This window comes from Heloderma suspectum, chromosome 4 (genome assembly GCF_057233095.1).
Source record: "Heloderma suspectum isolate Gila_16-S chromosome 4, 16-S_ref, whole genome shotgun sequence".
Classification (NCBI taxonomy): domain Eukaryota; kingdom Metazoa; phylum Chordata; class Lepidosauria; order Squamata; family Helodermatidae; genus Heloderma; species Heloderma suspectum.
The window spans coordinates 125,434,687-125,451,826 of NC_139461.1; the positions used below are offsets into that span (position 1 = coordinate 125,434,687).

Sequence of the window (17,140 nt, forward strand, 5' to 3'; positions counted from 1 at the left end):
GACCACCTCCAGCTTACCTTGATTCATTGATCTGACATTCCAGGTTCCTAAACAATATTGTTCTTTACAACATCGGATTTTCTTTTCACCACCAGACACATCCACAGCTGAGTGTCCTTTCGGCTTTGGCCCAGCCGCTTCACTCTTTCTGGCGCTACTTGGAAATACCCTCTGCTTTTCCCCAGTAGTATATTGGACACCTTCCGACCTGAGGGGCTCATCTTCCAGTGTCATATCTTTTAGCCTTGTGATACGTTCCATGGGGTTTTCTTGGCAAGAATACTGGAGTGGGTTGCCATTTCCTTCTCCAGTGGACCACATTTTGTCAGAACTCTCTGCCATGACCTGTCCGTCTTGGGTGGCCCTGCACGGCATAGCTTATGGCTTCACTGAGTTACGCAAGCCCCTTCGCCACAACAAGGCAGTGATCCATGAAGGGGTACAGGGGATTATGGAGTGACATCTCAACAACTGGGTGGGTTGGTGTCAAACAATAGATGAAAGGGAGGTGGTAATTAGGACATAAGAAGAGCCATGCTGGATCAGACCAAGGGTCCATCTAGTCCAGCATTTTGTTCACACAATGGCCAACCAGCTGTTGACCAGGAACCCACAAGCAGGGCATGAGTGCAACAGCACCCTCCCTCCCATGTCCCCCAGCAACTGATGTACAGTACATAGGCTCACTGCCTCTGGTACTGGAGGTAGCACATAGCCATCAGAACTAACAGCCATTGATAGCCTTCTCCTCCAGGTATTTGTCCAACCCCCTTTTAAAGCCATCCAAATTGGTGGCCATCACTACATCCTGTGGTAGCAAATTCCCTCGTTTAATTATGTGCTGCATGAAGAAGTACTTTCTTTCATCTGTCCTGAAACTCCCACCAATCATCTTCATGGGATGACCCCGGGTTCTAGTATTTTGAGAGAGGGAGAAAAATGTCTCCCTGTCCACATTCTCCACACCATGCATAATTTTGTACACCTCTATCATGTCTCCCCTTAGCCTCCTTTTTTTCCAAGCTAAACAAACCCAGCTGTTCTAACCTTCCCTCATAAGGGAGAGGAAAATGATGGGTTCGCTCTCTCTCTCTTGAAGTCAATGAAGAACATGTTTCAGGAGATCTCAAGCTACAGTCTGAACCCCCCTGCCCCCCCCAGGTCTATGCAAAAAAGAAAAAGAAGAAAAAAAAGAATTTGACCATTTAAGATGTGAGCAGCAGAAAAACCAGAGCCAATGCAATGAAGTATATTGGAATAGATTAAAAAAAAATTAGGAAACATGGTTTTAAAAATCTGTTGAATTTCCTAACAGTTTTACAGCTTTCCCTGTCAGATCTGTATTGAACTTATATATGTAAGAGCCCATTTCATGCAAAATCCTACTCGACATTATGAAGCATTTTATGAGTCACAGCACTTAAAACAGTTTTCAGCTTAACAACGCTATGTAAGATCACACCATTTAATATATTCTAAGGAAAGAACCATATGAATATATGAAATTCAGAGCTATGATGCTCAGTAATTGCTGTAGGTGCAATCATGATGATAAAGAAATGAATGCGAGAAATGAATATGTAACATATTCAGATTTATTCAGATTTCCAAAGAGGAAGATACAGTGTTGACTGCTGAAGAATGAAATGCTACCGTTGGGGAGAGAAGAAAGGAATTCATTGAAATAACAGTTTGCAAAATATCAGAGACAGATATAAAAACAAAACCACATCTTTACAGCTGATCATTTTAGGAAACAAAATTGCTAAGTGAAACAGATGTCTTTTCCTTTCTCAGTTTGGCTGACATGAATCGCAGATGCCCATTAGCCAGAAGAAGTGTGAACATTTTACTCTTAAGATAGAAAATGAGAACTTCACCGTTGCTTGTGGGTGTTTTTTTTTTTGCCAGTTCTACTGAGCAAAAAAGAGAAAGTGTGTGTGTGTGTGTGTGTATTTCTGGTCATTTATTACTTGTGGAAGTATATAATAAAACCAGGACTAATAGTAAATAGAAATCAGTGCCACTAGTAGTAAATAATGATAATCAGAGGTCCATTTGGCACTCGTTCAGCCAGGGATGTGTGTATTTTTTTATTCTGGTGAAATCCCCTATTGAGGACATCTCCTAGACAGTCCCTCTGAGTTGCCAAAACGTTCTAAAACATCCAGAGTCAGGAAATACCTTTATTAGGACCAGCCAACATGCCACAAAAGAATATGCAAGATTTTGAGTTCCCTAGAACTCTCCAACAGGCCAGCAGAAAGCCAACATGGCTATATTTGTTTTTTATATACCTTGGAGAATACCACATTTAGCTATTCAGGCAGAATCTTCCACCAGGGGAAGATGATTTCATACTACCTGAAGGACTTTACGTTTTTAGGGTTCCATTCCCTTCAGTGACAGATCTACGCCTTGTGTCATATCATCACAATCCCATCATGGTAACGCTATATCCCTCTTGCGCATTTATACCTCGTAGGACACACAGTGACATTTGTAGTGGTATATTGGATGCTGTGAAATACAAAGCAGGAAATAACACTACAAAAGCGGTATGTGTAATGTGCCCCAACAGTTATCATTGCACTTCAATATCACTATAAAGCAGTAGTGTAGATCTAGCGTAGGTAATACAACACAATTTGGTATCAATTCAGTTTTTTTTTTTACCTAGAATTAATCTCTAGGTTTGCTAATATAAAGACTGACTTTCTTTACTTCCGCCCTCTGCCTACCCCAGAAGCTATGTGTTTCACCCAAAGCAAGAGACAGACCTGAGTTACAGCTGGCCTTTATATTTCAGAAATGGCTATTCTTTGTTCCAGAATTCTAGGTGTAATCTGATATCTACAACACCTGACAGTGACTAATTCATTTAATCAGCCATCTCCATCTTGAGACTCATTCTAAGCTGCAGAACTCATGGCCACAGCATTTGTTGATGGGGGTGGGACATGGCAGTGAGCTGTTGGAGGACAGCATTGTGTGTGCCATGCAATCTGTCCTGTGTGCCTCCTCAGCTAGCTTGCTGTCTTCAGGTGCAGTAGAGGATGCTGTCCTGTCACCAGTGAAGTAAGATTCACCTGCTAGTCCAGTCAGCTTCTGTACATGGACTTGGGGATGTCTTGACCTTCACCCAGATCAGGAATAGAGAGAGGGTATAGCTCAATGGTAAGAGCACATATTTTTTTACATGGAAGGCCCCAGATTCAATCCCCAGCATCTCCAGATAGGGCTAGGAAAGAATCCTGTCTGAAACTCTGAAGAGCTGCTGCCAATCAGTATTGGCAGTACTGGGCTAGATGGACCAATGGACTGACTCCGGAAATGGCAGCTTCCTATGTTCCTAGGAATACAACTTGGGCCAGCACTAGAGACTGTTTCACCCTGCTCTGGCAAGAAGTGAGTGAGTAGATAACATCAGCCTCAGGCAGGTATTTTGTTGCGGTTTTCGTGTGCTTATCATCCAAATTCTAAAGTTGTGAATATATAGGAAGCTGGCGAGTCACTCCGAAAAAGCATTTGCAGGATAGGTGGGACCAATTATCACTCTGTGTCTCTCTGCTTGTGCATTAAAAATCCAATTATTTCCAGGGAAGGCAGTTTTCTCCTGAGCACTTCTCTTTCTTAATTGTCTCTTCTCTCCCCCATTCCTACCCTCCTCCAAACTGGGAAAGGGAAGGAGGACAGAAGGGGAGGCAGAGAAAGCTGGCATCGATCCAGATGGGAGAGGAGGAACCCAGCATTTGTTCTCCAGCTTGCAGAGCTGATCAGTTTCACAAATGTTAAGAGAAAAATAATAATTGTTATTTCACAAAGGTGCAAAAATGTGCAAGTAAAATAAAACGACGATCGGGGAAATGGCATCAAGGAAGCAAGACATTTAAGGGGAAGAAGGTGGAGAAGGAAAACATTAATTAGGTCAGTAATGCACACTCTGCTATTGCCTCTGCCATGTTGATGAGCATTATGGGATTGTACTAAGGTTATATTTAGTGCTGTCTAGAACCACAGTTACAGTGTGGTTTATTGTAGAGTAGCAACACCTCAGCAACACCAAAGTTTGTAGTTAGGAACAGTAGGAATTCAGTCAAATTCTATGCTGTTAAGCTGTTCTGACGGACCTAAATACAGGAGCTTAAATACCAAAAATCTGGTTTCATCACGAAACCTGAATAAAAAAGATCCCAAGGCTTCAGTGATTTAGCTTGAAAAACTGCATCTAAATAGAGTCTTGTGTAGAAAAAACTCATGACATTAAAGAAATGTTCGTCTTTAAGGTGCTTCAGGACTCCTGCTTCTCGAAAGAGTGGTAATTTATTTTTCATTTTTGCAATAAAGTTCATTCATCAGGGAATTAAAATGGGGATTTTATTGGCTAAAATCCACATTTTCCCCACATTTGGGGATCTGTACCAGAAAACTTAAATGCTGTATAATATTTGAGTTTCTTATAAAATTATACAATTTGAAGGGAGAAAAATTAGCCTTAAAAATTAGAAAGAAAAAAAGTCAAAAGACATAAAATGAATCACAGACTAAACTTTTGTTAAAGAACACATGAAATGACTTTTTACAGATAAAGCCTGAGTTATTAATCCATAACCTTATCTGATGAAGCTATCTAATTTCAATACGCTTTCTGTCTTGTTGCGCTATCGTGGTAGAACTGGATTTCGCTACCCAAATTGAACCAGAATTTGTAGAACCTTGCCCCAAGCATCTTAATGGAACACCTGCTTTTGTAGTCTCAGACAGTAGGGTGTTGTTTATGCATGGCCAAAAAGAGGAAATGCATCAGCAAAAAGTGAACACGCTTAGTCTTGAGTAGACATGAACAGGATTGTATTAAAAACTGGACTTGGACTGAACAGCCCTTGAAATAGAGGGCTGTCCTCTGTAAAGTGGGGCACAACATGGCCACCCTATCAGGCAGTAGGGATGGAGAAATCTGTCCATTTTGGTTTCTCTTGGTTTGTCACTTTCCCAGTCTTAAATTTGGTTTGTCTTGAACTTTAAGAATGTCTGCAGTCTTAAGTTTGGGCTCTCCTGAATTTTGGTGTGTGTGTGTATACACACACACACACAAACACACACACACATTAAGTTTGCGTGAAAATGCAAAAGCATTTCTCCTAATACTTTTGTGTGTATCTTCGCCTAATACGCACATTTTTGCAAGTGGTTTTCTTAATGATTAAACATTTTCTTCCCTAATATGCACATTTTGTACACATTTTGGGATTGGAGAACTCCATTGCCAAATTTGGAAAACTGCCAATGTTGAAGGAAAACTGACGTTCAATTTGCATAGTGGCTTGAAAGTGTAAAATTAGGTCAGTTTGCATTACAATGGGAACTGGATGAATTACCCCCTCCCCCCATCTCTATGAGGCAGGCAGCAAAACAGAAGGTCCACAAAGCCCCTGGTGTGCCACCACATACTTGGCTGGTGGGCTACATTAGGCTTGGTGGGTCAGTGCTTGCACAGGCCTGCTTTATGTGAAGCTGCATTTGTTTTTGTAAGGCGATAGCTAGAAGCTGTGGTATATTTCTCTGCTTAAAAGGAATATTATAAACCTATCTAACTGACATTGCCTTTTGCCAAATAATCTGACTTTCTAATGCTCATTTAATGAAAGATAATGAGTAACTAAGTTATTTGTCTCACGTAGCTATCTGGCAACCTGCCAGCTGAAAGGAATAATTTAACAAGACACTCTGATGAATTCATATCAGTTAATATTTCTTTAAGTGTCCAGGAATTATTCCATGAGAGAAAATCTGTAAGGCAGAGTAGAGAGAGGAATTTCCCAGCATTTTAGAAAGGATTGCACGAAATCTGATAGTTCATGCTAAATCAAAGCCTTAATTAAATTTTTCCAAGCCCCAGAAACATCTATTTTAATGGGGTGTTTGAGAAGTTCCAATCAGCATTGATGGCTGGTTAATTTTATGCTGAATACAGATGTAAGATGTTGTGGAGAGGCATCAGGGGTCACTGTACCCCCAGGTATTCCTGGTTGCCTAGCAGCAGTAGCCAGCCACAGTTAGGGCTGGTTAAACAGAAGAAAAGGGAATCAGCAGGACAGGGGCTCTTTAAATGGGTCCAGGAGTCTGAGGGAGGAGGAGAAGGTGGGAGACAAGCACAGGATTAAAAAAAGCCTGAAGGAGGGAAGCTCAGGAAGAGAGGAAAGAAGGAGCTGCAGTAGAGAGGCTCTGGAAGAGTGGCTGAAAGGAGCAATTAGAAGTAACAAAGACTGGAAGGTAAAGAAGGGGAGAAGAGCAGCTGGGCTTCCTTGAAGGCCAGGGATCTAAAGCAGAGGAGGGTCTGCTAGCAAACCCAAAAGAGGCCTACCTGTGCAGTTAGCAATAGTCTGATGCCTACAGGAGCTGGTGGATAGAGTTGATTCTACTGCTGCTGCGCTGGGGTTATGCACTTCACACCCACCGCTACCTGCACTGTAGACCTTCAGCCTGCTCCAGCAGATACTTACCAGTATTGCCCACTCCTGCAGTTACTTACCTCATGCTATGATCTCATATCCAGGGCCCCGCAGATACTGACTGTTATTGATGGAAAGACTCTGTGCCTTATTCTGGAACTAACAGGTACCGAGAGGAGATCCTGATCCTGCAGCTACTGATTTGACTGACCCTGTGCTGTAACAGAAATTAATAAAGTCTGTAATTGCTGCATTTATGTGGTCACCATAGTCATTGGGATGGAAAGAGGACAGAGGGATATGTTCCCCTAGGCAGAGAGAGTGCACATTATGACAGATATAAAAAGAGCTCATGGTGTATTTTTGAGACACACTCCAAGCCTACCTTGAGATCTGCACTGTCAGGTATACAAGTGAATTGTACACATGTTGCCCAGGGCCAGCCCAAAATATTTTGATGCCTAAGGTGAAAGATGGCATTCCATGTACAGAAGCCATCTGGACTGGTCAGTTGAATTCTACTTCAATGCTGGTGGTGGGACAACATCCTCCATCACACCTGGGGGCAGCAGGGTAGTTAAAGGGGTGCAGGGCAGGACAGGCCATGTGACACAAACAGTTCTGTCTTCTAACAGAAGGGAACAGTTGGGGACTCAGGGAAAAACAGTCCCCAGTATCTGTAGCCTAAGGTGGTTGCATCACTCTGCCTAATGGTAGAGCAGGCTCTGGTCTTGTTCCTCCCCATTGGTGCTGGCATTTGCTCTAAAGCTTTGCTCCAAAGCTTCCTCCTCTATACTGCCTCCTTGGACTAGGGTGCCCTGCAAGTAGAGCTGGTGGGAGAGAAGGCAGAAGTGGGAAGGAAGAGACGGCAGCAAGTGATTGTACCAGTGGAGAGGGGCAAGAAGATCTTTACCAAGTGTCCAGGTCTACTGCTTTAATACTTTACCTGGGGTGCCACACCTGCCATCAGACTTGAGCCAAATGAATTGTAGCTATGCATGCTAGTTTTCTTTTCTTTTCTGCAAGGACATGTGGCCCCAATTTGGATCAGGACTGGGGCACTTTGGGAGAGGAGGCTTTAAGCTTCCACCACCACCACTTGTTTTCTCCCCCAAATTCCACACACACACTGGGGTTTATTGATTCTAATGGAGACACACACACACCCCGTGGAGACTTTTTTTTTTCTTTTTTGCAGGGGGATGGAATTTTGGGACAAAAACAAGTGGGTCGAAAGCTTAAGCCATCCTCTCCAGAAGTGCCACAGTCACAGTCTGAATGAGGATGGTGTGTGTTTGCAGGAGAGTAAATAAAAGTAGCATGTATAGGTCCACTGTGCGTGCTGAAAGTTTAAGTCTGGTTGCAGGTTTGGAACTCTGTGGGCTCCTTCACACAGAGCTTTTATCCTGCTATTGATATCCTGCTCACTCACGGAAGTTTGCAGGTCCTTTTCATGATGTTGTTAACCTCTAGGGCGTATCCAGAGGTATTTCCTGGTTATTTTGTCTCAAAAAGATCCGGAACTAATTAAACATTTTTTAAAAACTCAGAATGATTAAAACAGCCACTAGACGGTGGTATTTCATTGAGTTCTATGAAACCAGCAATCACGTGGTCGCTGTCTGGGAGACCGCAATAAACACGGAAAGGCTCCAGAGCGGGAGAAGTGTGTGTGCGTGTGTGTGTGTGTGTGTGTGTTCTTTAGTGTAAAGGCAGCCTGTGTAAGGTACGAGAGTAATAGTCCTGGAGTATTTTTGTTCATGTCTAGAGGGCCATTGCCCCTTCATGGATCACTGCCTTGTTGTGGCGAAGGGGCTTGCATAACTCAGTGAAGCCATAAGCTATGCCGTGCAGGGCCACCCAAGACGGACAGGTCATGGCAGAGAGTTCTGACAAAATGTGGTCCACTGGAGAAGGAAATGGCAACCCACTCCAGTATTCTTGCCAAGAAAAACCCATGGAACGTATCACAAGGCTAAAAGAGATGACGCCGGAAGATGAGTCCCTCAGGTTCGGAAGGTGTCCAATATACTACTGGGGAAGAGCAGAGGGTATTTCCAAGTAGCGCCAGAAAGAGTGAAGCGGCTGGGCCAAAGCCGAAAGGACACTCAGCTGTGGATGTGTCTGGTGGTGAAAAGAAAATCCGATGTTGTAAAGAACAATATTGTTTAGGAACCTGGAATGTCAGATCAATGAATCAAGGTAAGCTGGAGGTGGTCAAACATGAGATGGCAAGATTGAACATCGACATCTTGGGAATCAGCGAACTAAAATGGACAGGCATGGGCAAATTTAATTCAGGTGACCATCATATCTACTATTGTGGGCAAGAATCCCTTAGAAGAAACGGAGTAGCACTCATAGTCAACAAAAGGGTGGGAAAAGCCGTACTGGGGTACAATCTTAAAAATGATAGAATGATCTCAGTACGAATCCAAGGCAAACCATTCAACATCACAGTAATTCAAGTCTATGCCCCAACCACTGATGCCGAAGAAGCTGCAGTTGATCGGTTCTATGAAGACCTACAACACCTTCTAGAACTAACACCAAAAAAAGATGTCCTCTTCATCATAGGGGATTGGAATGCTAAAGTAGGAAGTCAAGAAATCACCGGGATAACAGGCAGGCATGGCCTTGGTGTACAAAATGAAGCAGGACAAAAGCTAATAGAGTTTTGCCAAGAGAACACGCTGATCATAGCAAACACACTTTTCCAACAGCACAAGAGACGACTCTACACATGGACATCACCAGATGGTCAATATCGAAATCAGATTGATTATGTCCTTTGCAGCCAAAGATGGAGACGCTCCATACAGTCAGTAAAAACAAGACCTGGAGCTGACTGTGGCTCAGATCATGAGCTGCTTCTTGCAAAATTTCGGCTTAAATTGAAGAACGTAGGGAAAGCCACTATGCCATTCAGGTATGACCTAAATCATATCCCTTATGAATATACAGTGGAGGTGAGGAATAGATTTCAGGGATTAGACCTGATAGACAGAGTGCCTGAGGAACTATGGACGGAGGTCCGTAACATTGTTCAGGAGGCAGCAACAAAATCCATCCCAAAGAAAGAGAAATGCAAGAAAGCCAAGTGGCTGTCTGATGAGGCTTTACAAGTAGCTGAGGAAAAAAGGGAAGCGAAAAGCAAGGGAGAAAGGGGAAGATATATCCAATTGAATGCAGAGTTCCAGAGAATAGCAAGGAGAGACAAGAAGGCCTTCTTAAATGAACAATGCAAAGAAATCGAGGAAAACAACAGAATGGGAAAGACTAGAGATCTCTTCAAGAAAATTGGAGATCTCAAGGGAACGTTTTGTGCCAAGACGGGCATGATAAAGGACAAAGAAGGCAGGGACCTAACAGAAGCAGATGAGATTAAGAAGAGGTGGCAAGAATACACAGAAGAACTATACAGGAAAGATCTGAATGTCCCTGATAGCCATGATAGTGCGGTCACTGAACTTGAGCCGGACATCCTCGAGAGTGAAGTCAAGTGGGCCTTAGGAAGCATTAGTAACAACAAAGCTAGCGGAGATGACAGTATTCCAGCTGAGCTATTTAAAATCCTAAAAGATGATGCTGTTAAAGTGCTGCATTCAATATGCCAACAAATTTGGAACACTCAACAATGGCCGCAAGACTGGAAAAGGTCAGTTTACATTCCAATTCCAAAGAAGGGCAACGCCAAAGAGTGTTCAAACTACCGCACAATTGCGCTCATTTCACATGCCAGCAAGGTGATACTCAAAATCCTACAAGCTAGGCTTCAGAAGTATGCGAACCGAGAACTACCAGAAGTACAAGCTGGGTTTCGAAGAGGCAGAGGAACTAGAGATCAAATCGCCAACATTCGCTGCATCATGGAGAAAGCAAGAGAATTCCAGAAAAACGTCTATTTCTGCTTCATTGACTACGCTAAAGCCTTTGATTGTGTGGATCACAACAAACTGTGGCAAATTCTTAAAGTGATGGGAGTACCAGACCACCTTACCTGTCTCCCGAGAAACCTGTACGAGGGTCAAGAAGCAACAGTCAGAACCAGACATGGAACAACCGAGTGGTTCAAAATTGGGAAAGGAGTACGACAAGGCTGCATATTGTCACCCTGCTTATTTAACTTATATGCAGAGTACATCATGAGAAATGCTGGGTTGGATGAATCAGAGGTCAGAATTAAGATTGCTGGGAGAATGATCAACAACCTCCAATATGCAGACGATACAACCCTAATGGCAGAAAGCGAAGAGGATCTCAAGAGCCTCTTGTTGAGGGTGAAAGAGGAGAGTGCAAAAGCTGGTTTGAAACTCAACATTAAAAAAACTAAGATCATGGCATCTGGCCCTATCACTTCCTGGCATATAGAAGGGGAAGAAATGTAAGCAGTGACAGATTTTACTTTCTTGGGCTCCAAGATCACCACAGACGGTGACTGTAGCCATGAAATTAAAAGACGCTTGCTCCTTGGGAGGAAAGCTATGGCAAACCTAGACAGCATAGTAAGAAGCAGAGACATCACCTTGCCGACAAAGGTCCGTCTAATCAAAGCTATGGTTTTCCCAGTAGTAATGTATGGCTGTGAGAGCTGGACTATAAGCAAGGCTGAGCGCTGAAGAATTGATGCTTTCGAACTGTGGTGCTGGAGAAGACTCTTACGAGTCCCCTGGACTGCAAGGAGGTCAAATCAGTCAATCCTAAAGGAAATCAACCCTGAGTGCTCATTGGAAGGACAGATACTGAAGCTGAAGCTCCAATATTTTGGCCACCTAATGTGAAGAGAAAACTCTCTGGAAAAGACCCTGATGCTGGGAAAGACTGAAGGCAAAAGGAGAAGGGGACGGCAGAGGATGAGATGGCTAGATAGCATCACCAATGCAATGAATATGAACTTGAGCACTCTCCGGGAGAGAGCGCAGGACAGGAAGGCCTGGCGTGCTATGGTCCATGGGGTCACGAAGAGTCGGACACGACTGAACGACTGAACAACAAAGAGGGCCATTGTCCATGCTTCCAAAATGTCATACTTTTCTTCCCAATTACTCTATGTATGGTATACTTAAGCAGAACATCCTTTAGATGGGAGGGGAGGAAGAAATGCAAGATTTAAATATAGGCTCCCTGAGGACAAGGGTCTTTGTCATTTCCCATCCACAGCTAGATTTATATCTGGTTCTCAAGGGCATCTCCCTTCCCTTCCTATCACTCTGCCTCTGTCACCACTAAAGGAGGGGCACCAGCAGGGTCTTCAGCAATTAGAGCTAGACAGTGCATGTAACACTTCTTTTTCACAGTCCCTAGAATGGGAGGGAAAGGTGCTTTTTCTCATGGGATTAGCATTAGTTGTAACTGCTAGTTTAGTAAAAGAAAAGAAAAACAAGATATGAATAAAGCATCTTTTAGAATATGTGTTGTCCGATTTGCACATAACTACCAAAGAACATCTACTTCACATAACTTATGAATGGGGTTACATTGCAGTCCTCCCCACCCCCTTTTCCTTGTAAACACCATCCCCCTGCCCTTTAAACACCCTGTGGAATCTCAAGTATATAAAAGCCAGTTTCTAAAAATGTGTCACACTCTAGCACACCCTTCCCCAGCCTGGTGCCCTCCAGATGTTTTGGGCTACAACTTCCAGCATTCCTGACCATTGGCCATGCTGGATGGGGCTGATGGGAACTGAAGCCCCAAACATCTGGAGGGCTCCAGGTTCAGGATGGCTGTTCTAGACTATGTCTCCATAGCCCACCCCTCTTCCTCATTCACCAATCAGGACTTTGAGGGGCAGAGTTGTAGTAGTAGCCCCTAGTGGACATATGTGCCATCCACTTCTCTCTCTGTCCATTTATGTACAGTGAAGTCTGTTTGGCAAATGAATGCTATTACCCCCAGCTATTACCCCCAGCGCAAGCTGATGGTCATAGGAAAGTGCCAGCCTGTCCGTGGTCCTTTTCCTGATGCCACTGAAGGCCTGTGCAGTGTGGAAATGAATACACCTAGAAGATAGTAGGGTCACCCCCTACTGTTGCCCCTGACCAATCCCCTATGTTTGGCATGAGTAGTGAAATAGCCTGCATGCATATGTGCATACATTCTTTTGCACGTTATGCCAAATTCAAGTAGGTAGGAGGCAGAGCCTGCTCCCCCTTTTAGGCATGTTCACTGCACACACATACAACATCTGGACGGTCCTTAGATTTTCATTGTAGGTATGCCTTATGTTTTACTTTATTCACTTCACAGTCATACCACCTACTTGCCCACATAAGGTCCAATAGGGTTGGAATGGGTAAGTGGCTTTCACCCTCCAGTTCTCAACCACACAAGTCTGACATTGTCACTGTTTTTGCTCTCCCTATTTGGAATCTATTTGAAACTAGACTGTTGTCATTGGTGTTTTTCATAAACTGTCAGTGACCTGAACGCAGACATAAATATTTAAGAAATGGCATGTCAACTGGGTATATGTGATAAGAAAATCTGGGACAGGCATTCAGTCACTACAGTAACCTGATGTGCAAGATGACAACAAAATGGTCTAAGAGTTTTTGGAATGTATTGAATAGGTTTGTAAAATAGGTAAATTAGATTTTTAACCCATAGTTTCACCTTATGTAGTATCTTAACTACACATGCTCAGACAGTATGGGCCACTACTAATAACAACATTTACCATCTATATAACATATTTAAAATGTTTTAAAGGCTTCTTTATAACATAGGAAGAATATAGCTGCCTTATACCAGGCCAGTCTATAGGTCAGGCTCAATACTGTATACTCTGGCAGAAGTTTTCCAGAATCTGAGTCAGGGATATTTCCCATCATCTGCTAGTTACCTTGTGGCTTAACCCCCGCCCACCATCCCTAACAACCTAGAGATGTCAGGGATTGAAGTTTAGACCATTTCCATGTAAAGCATTTGCTCTACCACTGAGCTACAGTCCTATCCTAAACTTTTCACTTAATTTATCTCCACAATCTTAATAGCAGCCCTCTAAAGTGGTCCAGTACTGCACATATTGCCAACAGGAAGATGGAGTTGAAAGAAGAGTGGATTTGACGAAGGTCACCTAATGAGTTTGTGGCTGAGGTGAGCTTTGAACTGAGGACTTTCCAGCTCAGCCTCTTAGCCAATAAGGAATCAGCTCCCAAAACTAGAGATGTTGAAACTAGTGAAACTAAGCATTCTCAGCCTCTGAGAACCTTTCCACCCCCACCCCTTCAGCAAATTTTTGCAGTCCTTCGCAAACAGGTGTGAAACTGTTCACAAGGAGGCAGGGGATGAGGGCACCACTGGTCAGGCAACTAAGCAGATAGGCCTTCAGCCCAATCCCGTAATTGACTGTTTGGGGCAGAATGTGCATGTGGAACGTACAACATGGTGCAGATGGACAACAACTGCCTCTATATGGGTTGCCAGATGCGGATGTCATGTAGTGCTGGCATAGGACAGAAGTCTTGCTGCACCGTGTTGACAAGCAGTGAAACCTCAGATCCTAAAGGCCGCCTCCATTCTTCCAAACCAAGACACAGGAAGTTGCTATTTAACCAGTAGGGATGTGTGAATCAGCAAAATGTGAGCTTGTCGAGGTTCTCCGAATCCCATCTAAAAGCTTATTCCAACTCATGTCTGTATCAGATTGCAAGCTTTTTCTTCCTTTTTCTGTTCGCATGAACCTCGGTGCATATTTTAATGTTTATTTTCTAGAGCTGTGTACAAACAACCTCTCTTCGTTACCCCATTTGTGGGCAGAGAAATAGGGGGGCAATTTCACCACATTACTCCAGGTTGAGGAGAAATTATCCAACAGTTTCTCACAGGTAGGGCTCACCATTGGCAGGGATTATAGCACATCTTCTTTCTTTTCCCTTAAGGGTATTTTGGGGGTGGGCGGGGGAGGGGGTTGCACTGCTAGCAGTAACAGCAGCATCTGTGTTGGCAGCCTGGCTCCCATTTTGCATCTTCTACAAAGCCCAATACCTAGTCTTGCTCCAGGGCTTTGTGTGGGGAGGGGAGAGCCCCCCCCCCAATGGTGAATACAATTTGGAGGAAATTCTGCAAAGTGAACTTTTATTTCTAGAGGGGTAAAAACAAATCTCAGAACTTTTCTGAGAAAAGTTTCTTCTCAAATTTGGGGGGTCAGCTCTAGTTGTCTAGCTCAGTACTTTCCCCAGGTCTTCTAAAGGTTAAACTTTTGAGGGGTGATTGTGGATACATCTTGTCTGTAATGCAGATGCTTTTAAAATTGCTACTATGTGCAGCGCTAAGGAAGAGGTGGAACTAGTGCTGTGCCAAAATCTGTCTTCTAATTTCCTGAAGCTTTTGTTCCCCCATGAAAGAAGTTTCTATTTTTCTACCTCATTCTCAGGGCATTGTATAATTCATTTCGAATTTATTTTGATCATATTTTTGAGTTTACCTAATCACTGCAAGGTGGCTGAGGGCGCTGTGTGTGTGTGTGCTTCCTGCCACCCCTTTCTATTGGACATCTCTCCATTGCTCTGTAGCCTCCCAGGCTGCCTGTGTGTCTAGATCAGAAAAAGCCCTGTGGGAGGAATTGCCTCATGATGTATTCCCCTGGACTCTAACTGAAGTGTGGGAAACCAAGGAGGCTGCAGGCTGCTGCAGAGATAATGGTACAATGGAAGACAGGACACTCCTGCACACATCTTAGCCACCTCATAAATAAAGTAAGCACAAGAACCCCAAACCCAGCGCATGAGAATTTCTCCTAAATTTATTTGGTTTTGAATTTCTTTTTGAAAGCAATGTCTTTTCTATCATATTGGATGAGAATGGTGGAGAAAAAATGTGGGAGAAATTTTCAGCACAGCATGCACTATGCACATTTTTGAAATTTTGAAATACAAACATTTTTCTCCCAATTGATTAAAGCATATCTGTGCACATTTTTAAAAAGAGTTTTTTTTCAGATGCATATGTCGAACGTATGCATATTTTTGGAATACTTTTTTGTTTGTTTTGTTCTGTGAATGGCATCATAAGGTCAGAAACATACGGACGTTGGCCACAGATTTCATTCAGGTCCATGTTCGGTTTTTGGATATGCAAACTGGCTTGATTCTGATGAAAAATGAACTGAAATAAATTTCTCATTCAACCCTATTAACCGCTACCACTTCCTACCCAAGTGTGGGAAGCAACAGAGGCTTGGGCAGAGTTAATTCCTTGCGCATAGCAGCTGCTCACACTTTTATAGAACCCAAGACAGGGCAAATGGAAATAAGCAGCTGAGGTGCATAAAAGGAAAGTGCTGCCATAACCTCAGCTGATGTTTATGTTGAAGAGAAGGTGAGTCACCAGTGAACACAAACAGCCGATGCTGCTGTCTCCTAAAGCAGTGGTTAGTAAATATGGCACCTGATTAGGGATGGACAAGCTGACCGGAGTCTACCTTGGCAACTGCTCACTGGACCCCTGCTGGCTGCCCAATCCTGTTTGGCATGCCATGCGAGCCGCTGGACAGTACCCAGGTGAGCAGCATACAGTGCACCAGCAGTGCCCATTCTTATTTTGTGTAAGAATGGTGGCTCAGCTATTTACGGAAATCATCATTTGCATAAAATGGTGTCTGGCAGTAACTCCATTTATGCAAAATTACAGGTGTAATTGGGCTAACTAGACCATTTACACCTATAAATGGTGTAAATAGACTCTCAGAACCGCTGTCTATTCTCTTTGAGAAATCATGGAGGACCGGGGAAGTGCCAGATGACTGGAGGAGGGCTAACGTTGTCCCTATCTTCAAAAAGGGTAAAAAGGAGGAACCTGGGAACTACAGACCAGTCAGTCTGACATCAATCCCTGGGAAAATTCTGGAGCAGATCATAAAGCAATCCATCTGGAAGCACCTTGACAACAATGCCGTGATTACTCGAAGCCAACATGGATTTGTCAAAAACAAGTCCTGCCAGACAAATCTGATCTCATTTTTTGATCAAGTCACCTCCCTTGTAGACCGTGGGAATGCTGTAGACATCATATACCTCGACTTCAGCAAAGCTTTCGACAAAGTGCCCCATGATATCCTGATGAGCAAACTAGCTCGAAGTGGGCTAGATGAAACAACGATCCGGTGGATCCACACTTGGCTACAGAATCGGACTCAAAGAGTGCTTATCAATGGGACCTTCTCCAACTGGGGAGAGGTAACGAGTGGGGTACCGCAGGGCTCAGTCCTGGGCCCAGTGCTCTTCAACATTTTTATTAATGACTTGGAGGAGGAGGTGCAGGGAATGCTGATCAAATTTGCAGATGACACAAAATTGGGTGGGATAGCTAATACTTTGGAAGACAGAAACAAAATTCAAAGTGATCTCGATAGGCTGGAGCGCTGGGCAGAAAACAACAGAATGGCATTTAATAGGGACAAATGCCAAGTTCTGCACCTAGGAAAAAGAAACCAAATGCACAGTTACAAGATGGGGGATACGTGGCTCAACCACACTACGAGCGAGAAGGATCTTGGAATTGTCGTCGATCACAAGCTGAATATGAGCCAACAATGTGATGTGGCTGCAAAAAAGGCAAATGCTATTTTGGGCTGCATTAACAGAAGCATCGCTTCCAAATCCCGGGAAGTACTAGTTCCCCTCTACTCAGCACTGGTTAGGCCTCATCTGGAGTACTGTGTCCAGTTCTGGGCACCACACTTTAAG

General features: G+C 43.6%; 1 long non-coding RNA gene across 1 annotated transcript in view; it reads right to left on the reverse strand.

The window, feature by feature from the left end:
- Positions 1 to 1,565: 1,565 nt before the first annotated feature.
- Positions 1,566 to 17,140, reverse strand: part of LOC146347382 (uncharacterized) — a 49,094-nt gene continuing 33,519 nt past the window's right edge. The window contains exons 2-3 of the long non-coding RNA XR_014790280.1: positions 6,533 to 6,669; positions 1,566 to 3,772 (exon numbers count right to left, since the gene is read on the reverse strand). This is a non-coding gene — a long non-coding RNA (uncharacterized LOC146347382). The remainder of the gene's footprint in view (positions 3,773 to 6,532; positions 6,670 to 17,140) is intronic.